The sequence below is a fragment of the Chrysochloris asiatica genome, unplaced genomic scaffold (assembly GCF_000296735.1).
Source record: "Chrysochloris asiatica unplaced genomic scaffold, ChrAsi1.0 scaffold00021, whole genome shotgun sequence".
In the NCBI taxonomy this organism is placed as follows: domain Eukaryota; kingdom Metazoa; phylum Chordata; class Mammalia; order Afrosoricida; family Chrysochloridae; genus Chrysochloris; species Chrysochloris asiatica.
In genome coordinates, this window is record NW_006408539.1 from 17,774,347 (window position 1) to 17,782,804 (window position 8,458).

Here is an 8,458-nt window from a genome sequence, read left to right on the forward strand (position 1 = left end):
AAAAGGTCTTGTGCAGCAGATTTGATTTCTTGACTGCTGCTTTCGTGAGTTTTGATAGTTGATCCAAGAAGAATGAAATCCTTGAGAATTTCAATCTTTTCTCCATTGATAAGAATGTTGTTTATTGGTTCAGTGGAAAAGCTCCATATCATCAGTGAAAACAAGGCCAGGGGAAGACTGTGGGACAGAACATCAATTAGTCAGATGCAAATTCAAACTGAAGCTGAAGAATATGAAAACAAGTCCACAAGAGGCAAAATATGACCTTGAATATATCCCACCTGAATTTAGAGATCATCTGAATAAGAGATTTGATACATGAAACACTAAAGACTGAAGACCAGAAGAGTTGTGGGATGACATCAAAAACATCATACATGAAGAAAGCAAAATGTCATTGAGAGGACAAGAAATAAGGAAAATATCAAAATGGATGTCAGAAGAGCATGCTGTATATGAGTGAAAATTACCTCTAGTCATCTTTTGGGTTCCTAAGAATTCCAAGGACCTAGAGAATGAAGAGAAGATCATGTGGGAAGCTATTTGCAAAAGAGACTAGTAGGCAGCTCTACCGTTTATGATATCCTGGCCTGAGGCCAGTCAGTAGGGAAGAAGGTCTTAGAGATGGATGCTCTTAGAGATGGATGTTCCCAAGAAAGCTCTGAAGTTTCCATTCCTATCTTGTGAGGCAAGCTGAATGGTTATATGTTCAATGAAATTCAACTCTTATTCAGCCTTATAAAGAACATGCAGTGTGAGAAACTCTGGCTTATAAATTTGCAAATTATTTTGGAATAAAATATTTCTTATAAATTTAGTAACCCGATGTCAATCATCATAAATGTGAGAAAGATAACACTAAATTCTTTAGATAATGAGATAGCAGAATCTCAAATCTAGAAAGAATTTGCAGGTCAATGCATTATGGAATAGAAATAGATCAGTTTTAAAGTTTGTCAAGAGAATAGGAGGGCTGGTAACACCATAGCTACATGTGGTTAGCTGTTATCCAAAAGGTCAGTAGTTTGAACCCACTTTGCATTGCTCTGTGGGAAAAAGGCCTAGCTATCGCCTCTCTTAAAGAGTGTTCAGCCTATGGACAGTTCTATAAGGTTACTAAAGTCATAGTCAACTTTATGGAACACAGTAACATCAATAGGGGACGTATCCATCTTATGTAGAAATTTTCTTCTCACTCTCAGTTCTGCCAGCTATTGTCAGGTGCTGTCAAGTCTGACCCTAACAGTATGTACAACAGAAGAAAACACTTTCCTGGTCATGCACCATCCTCACTTCTTGAGTCCATTGTTGCAGCCACTGCATCAGCCCGTCTTGTTGAAGATTTTCTTCTTTTATTGCTGACCCTCTACTTTACCAACCATGATTGGTTTTCCTGATACTATGTCCAAAGTAAGTGAGACAAAAACTCATCATCCTTGCTTCTAAGGAACATTCTGGCTGTACCTCTTCCAAGATAGATTTGTTTGTTCTTCCGGCAGTCCATGGCATATTCAATAATTTTGCCACATAATTCAGATTCATTATTCATTGTCCAGCTTTTAATTGAAAATACTACAGCTTGGTTTAGGCACACTTTACTTCTCAGAGTGTCTTTACTTTTTAACATGTTAAAGAGCTATTTTTCAGCAGATATGCCCAATATAAGTAAACAATAGCATTTTTACTTTTTGAAAAGTTTTATTGTATTTTTGGTGAACGTTTATACCAAAAATACAATAAAACATTAAAAAAAAATTTGTTATCTTTTCTAGACATATTTTCAGAGACATAAAATACAGTTTTCACAACATGTTGATATTCGTATTTTTTCCATTCTAGTTGTCAGTCTTCACTAATCCAGCCTCCTGCCCTGTGCCCCTTACCTTCCTACCTCTGCTGTAGGATAAATGCTGACTGATTGGTCTCCTGTGACTGATTTAAGAAGCTGCCTTAAAGATCATGGTCCTCATGGAGAATAATTTATTTTATGAGAGGATCTGCTGTTTAATTGAAAGGTGTTCTCTAGGAGAGGTTTCACCTCCAGGTTTAAAGGACATCTCTGGACAACAGTCTTGAGGGTTCCTCTGGTCTCTATTTGTCTAGTAAGTCTGGCAGTTTTTAAGAATTTAAGCTTTGCTATTGTTGTTTTTCTCTCATTTGATCTAGGCCTACCTATTATGTTTTGATCAGAACAGTTTGTAGTAACAGCCAGAGCCCATGTAGACCTTCTGATGATGGATGAGATGGAGCTTTACATCTGCAGTCAGCCCTCAAGACGGTTTTCTATGTTGGCTCTTTAGTTTCCCTCTTTTTCTTTTGCTGTTTACAAGTAGAGACCAATAGTTGTACCATATTGGCCATGTGCAAGCTTTTAAGACCCAGACACTACTCACCAAACTAGATGTAGAAAATAAATGTTATGAACTATGCTATATTAGGAGTCCTGGTGTGGTGCTATGGGTTAATGCATTATACTACAAAGTTGGTTTGAACCTCAAGGTCAGAGGTTCAAGCACACCAGTCACTCCTTAGAAAACTGATGCAGGGTCACTATGAGTCAGAATTGACTCAGCAACAAAACCATGCTATACTAATTGATCCACTTTTTCCATGATACAATGGACCTACGCCTTCAAACTCAGTCAACCTATCATATCAGGTGTATCTTGGAAGTATCTGTGCTTATGTGCTTTGTTACATGTATGAGTATATATGCCTCCCAGACAAACATGTGTATAGCAATGTCTATAGATATACAAAGCACCACTCATTTTTCAGTTTATTGTACTGTGATGGTTTGCATGTTGCTGTGATGTAGGAGGCCAAATGTATTCTAAATACCAGTTGGATCATCTAGGCTGGGCAGTTTCAGCAAAGCTTCCAGAGCAAGACAGATTAGGAAGAAGGAGAGATTTACTTCTTCTTAATGTTTAGCCACTGACAACTGTTTGGGCAACAGTATAGTGCCTAAAGATGAAGACGTTATAAATAGCGGCAGAAAATTGTCAGATCCAGTGCCAGAAGGTGGAAGATGCTCAAAATGCAACTGCAGAGGTGCTGCTTCCTCAAAGTAATGTTTCCCTTAGTGAATCCAATGCAATAAGGCTGTGGGGACCTCATTTGCTGATGGGGCACAACTCAAAGCAAAGAGAAGCAGCTGTAAACAGCCATTAATAATCAGTGTATGGAATGTATGCAGTATGGATCAAAGAAAATTGAAAGCTGTTAAAAATGAAATTAAATGCATAAAGAGGAATACCCTAGGCATTAATGAACTAAAATAAACAACCACTATGGAATTTGATAAGGCACTGCCTCAAAAAGCTAGAAATAGAGATATGTTACAGTCCAGTAACCCCAATGCTAGGTATATAATTATTGCTCAGCATAAATTTGACTATGTTTGGTAAGAGGATACAACCCGGATGGATAGCTTTCCTGGTTTTCAAGCATGCAGTGCTTCCTTGTTCTGTTCAAGTATTACTTCTTGATTTATGTACAGATTCTACATGAGCACAGTTTAGTGTTTGAAAATTCTCATTCTCTTCAATGCTATCCATAAGTTACTTTGATACACACAGCCAAATACTTTTGTGTAGGCATAAAACAAAAGTAAACACGTGTCTTAGATTCTATGCTTTTAGCCAAGATCCATCTGACATCAGAAATTATATTCCTCCTTCTAGATCCTCTTCTGAATTTGGCTTGATTTCTGACAGTTCCCTGTAAATCTGCTGCTGTAACCTTCAGTAAAATGTTACCTACATGCGATAGTAATGATACTGTTCAACAATTTTCATGTTCTGTTATATCAACTTTCTTTGAAATATAAATGTATATGGATCGCTTCCAGTAGGTTGACCAGGCAGTTGTCTCCCAAATTTCTTGTCATAGATAACTGAGCATTTCCAGGATTGCATTTGTTTGTTGAAATATCTCAACTGATATTCCTCCAATTCATAGAGTCTTGTGTTTGTTGCCAATGCCTTCAGTGCAGTACGGACTTCTTCCTTCAGTACTATCAGTTCTTGATCATCTGCTGCTCCCTGAAATGAATGAACACTGACCAGTTGAACACTGACCAGTTATTTGTGGTACAGTGACTCTGGGTATACTCTCCGTATTCCCTTGAGGCTTTCTGGGGCACTCAACATTTTCCCCATGTTGTTGTTGTTCTTAGATGCCATCCAGTCCATTTGGATCCATAGTGACCCTATGTATAACAGAAAGAAACATTGCCCAGTCCCGAGCCAGCCTCACAATTACTGCTACCCTTGAGCCCATGGATGCTGCCATTTGCCAGTCGATCTTATCGGACATCTCCCACTTTTTTGCTGACCCTCCACTTTATCAAGTATGGTGTCCTCTCCTTTTGCCTATAGATCCTTTCAATATTGCAATTCAAAGTTCGAAAAAAAATTGTTTTTTTTTTTCAATTTTTCAAGGTAAAAAATGCATACTTTTCCTGTTTGGTTTTCTATCTCTATGTCTTTACGCATTTCACTTTAATATTCCCCTTTGTCTTCTCCAGCTACTCTTTGAAATGTTCTGTTCAACTCTGACTTCATCATTTCTTCCAGTCGGATTAGCTTCATGTTCAAGAGCAAATCTTTATGTTTTCTTCCTCTCCTGTCTTTTTAACAAAGTTTTGCTTTCTTCATGCATGATGTCTGTGATGTTAATCCACAACTCGTCTGGTCTTTGGTCAGTAGTATCTAATGCATCCAATCTGTTCACGAGGTAGCCTCTAAATTTAGGCAGAATGTACTATGTCTTGCTTTATTGGCTTTGTTTTCATTCTTCCACTACAGAAGTAAATTTCAAGTTTTTGCCTCATAGTGGTAATGGTGTACCCATTGGTGGTAGTGGTGTGTTGTGGAGTTGATTCCGACTCATAAGGGTCCTGCATAGCATTTTCAAGATGTTTGTGTCTACCCTTGAGCTCTAAATCTGTGTCCTAAATGGATTGTTTACTTGGATCTTTATTTAGGTGGCTTGAAGAAGAAGTAGTTTACATGTGATGTGGATGAAACCTCTGTGAATCTGAAGGCTCTAATGAAAATATTGTGCCTTAATGTATTCCTTACACCTAAATGCACACATTTCCCCATTACCTAGGGAGTTCTTAGAAGAGGAAATCATGCAGAAAAAATGATGACTTCTGAGAATCAGATGGATGTTTTTGGTTATGAGCTTTTGTAAATGGAGCAAAGTTCGAGAGAAAAATAATAGCTTTGCAGACTGACTCATATAATTGTGTGACTACTGCTTATCAGAGAAAAGCATTTGAAAATCAAATCCAAATATTGTATGGAAAATATAGGAGGAACTATATAATAATGTATGCAAGTATGCTAATGATCAAATGACCAGAGTACTCAGCATACCTAAGTGTGTAAGAAGGAGGACATGGTGTCAGGCTACTTTGGTGCAAATTTTGGTTTTGTTATTGAAAAACTGTGGCCTGTCAACCATGATAACATACATTTAGCTTTCCGTTTTCTTGTGTGTATGGTTGATAATGACCTTAAAAATGAGATAATACATGTAGATTTCATAACGTTGTCTGGCACATAGTAAAACCTCAATGAAGGTTAACATAGCGAAGTAGATACTAACTGCTTAGTCTAATGTTGTCTCCACAACAATACAATGAGGTAGGTTTATTGTTAGCATCCCAACCATTATCAGTGAGGAAACTGGGAGGCAGAGAGAGCTGAAGAACTTGCCTAAAGCCACAGAGATTGTACTTGGAAGAGGTGATCTTTAAACCTAGAATATGCTACCTACACTGAACTGGTACACTCCCACGAGAGCCTCAAGCACCTGTAATGGCCATTTGGATAAGACATATACACATATGGCAAGGTCTATGTCAACAGAGAGTAGGTTTTGACTACAGTGACTCTATAGGACAAGTGCTATAAGGATTCTAAGACTGTGATCTTTACAGAAACAGACCACCACCTCTTTATCCCATGGAGCGCCTGGTGAATTCAAACTGCTCATTTTCAGTAAATACTTGAGCACTTAACCACTGTAACACCAGTGTTCCTCACTTGAAAATGTTGCTGTTGTTTAGTACCATAGAGTCATTTCCGACCCATAGCAACCCTGCATAGGGTTTCCGAGAAGTGACTCGTGAGCTTGACCTGCCTACCTTATGGTTCAAACTGACTTTGCAGTCCAGCGCATTAATCCAGAGGACCACACCTGTGCCTCTAATTCACATTTACCTTTTTTGGATATTGTGCTGGTCCAAAAAAGCAGATTTGTGCTGGTCCAATAAACCAAGTTTAGTTTGCAATCCATTTTCTGCTCTTTCACACCAAAGTTGCTATCTGGAGAATCATTTCGCACTGACCTTTGTGCACTAATGAGAGGCATGGTTATTTTGACTAGGATAGAATTGAAAGAGAATAGACTTATGGCTTCTGCACTAGTCATGTAATTCCTGATAAATGAAAGGCAATGCTCCTATTATTCTTTTGTTGTTGTTGTTGTTCGGTGCCATTGAGTCAGTACTGACTCATAGTAACCCTATACACAATAGGACTAAACACTACCAAGTCCTAGGCCAACCTCACAATTGTTGCTATGCCTGAGCCAATTACTGCTGCCACTGTGCCAATTCATCTTGTTGTGGGCTTTCTCTTTTTCTCTGACTCTCTACTTTACCAAACATGATGTCCTTCTCTAGTTACTGGCCTATCCTGATAATACGTCTAAAGTATGAGGGATGAAATCTGGCCATACTGGCTTCCAAGGAGCACTCTGGTTATACATCTTCCAACATAGATCTCTTTGTTCTTTTAGCAGTCCATGGTACTTTCAACATTCACCTCAAACACCATAACTCAAATAACTCAATTCTCCTATGATCTTCCTTATTCACTGTACAACTTTCACATGCATATGAGGTTATTGAAAATACCATGGGTTAAGTCAGGCACACCTTAGTCCTCAAATTGATATCTTTGCTCTTCAACACTTTAAAGATGTCTTGTGCAACAGACTTGTGCAATGCAATAGGTCATTTGCTTTCTAAACTGTTGCTTTCATAAGTGTTGATGACTGATCCAAGAAAAATGAAGTCTTTGACAACTTAAATCTTTTCTCCATTTATCATGATGTTACTTATTAGTCAAGTGGTGAGGCTTTTGGGTTTCTTTACATTGAGGGGCAACCGATACCAGAGACCGTGGTCTTTGATCTTCATCAGTAAGTATTTTAAGTTCTCTTTGTTTTCAGTGAGCAAGGTTGTATCATCTGCATATCGCAGGTTGTTAATGATTCTTGCTCCAAGTCTGATGCCATGTTTTTCTTCAAATAATCCAGATTCTTGGATTATTTGCTCAGCATACAACCTGGTCACACACCTTTCCTAATTTCAAGCCATTCAATGTTCCCATGTTCTGTTTGAACAACTGTCTCTTGGTCTGTGTACAGGTTCCTCATGAGCACAATTAAGTTTTCCAGAGCAGTCATACTTAAAAATGTTGTCCACAGTTTGTCATGATCCTCACAATTGAAAGCCTTTGCGTAGTCAATTAAACACAGGTAAACATTTTTTTGGTATTATTCCTATTATTCTCAGGAGCTCTAAATGACAGAAGACCACCACCAAAGGTCATACAGGGGGTTGCACCTGGAGAAATTAACAGCAAGCTGAATATGTAAAAGATTGTTGATCTATAGCAAGTGGGGTGGGGGTAGCTACCTTTTGTGGACTTCCTGGGGACTTGAAAGTTTGCATAATTTTGTTAGGCCAAGGAAGTGGCCAATCTTGGACATTAAGCATCTGGAGATATCTGGCAATTGGGTTTGTGCATTGTAATCTGAAGTGTTCTGATTAGTAATGGTTGGGGTGTGGGATTAGCAAACTGCAGACAAAGGGAAACTGAGGGATTTTATCCATGCTTTCTAAATGGGGTTACTGATGGGACATATTGCAAAAGATGAGGTTAGGGCAGGGAATCAAATTATGTGGGACCTTTTCGGCTTTTGCAATGACGTTGGCTTCCATTTTGCATGTGAAGAGAACCCACTTGAGTATTTTAAGAAGAGGAATGAGATAATTTGACTCATATTTACACAAGATTGTTCTGGTGGGTGGGTTATGAATAGATGGAAAGGGGCAAGGGTAGAAGCATGGTGATGAGTTTAGGAGCCTGTAACACTTCATGGGAAGTAACAATGCAGGCTGTGATAAGTGGGTGGACTCTAGACATATTTAGAAAATGAAAATGTCAGGATGGTTGATAGATTAAATGGGTACCATGAGAGAAAGAAAGAAGTTCCAGATGTCTCCAGAGAGTTTTGTCTGGGCATCTGGAATATTAAAAATGCTGTTAACTTGAGCAATTTTGAGGCGACACAGATATTTTGGGGAAGATCTAAAGCTTAGTTTTCAACATGTTAAGTTTAAGGTGCCTATTAGATTTACAATTGGACAGAT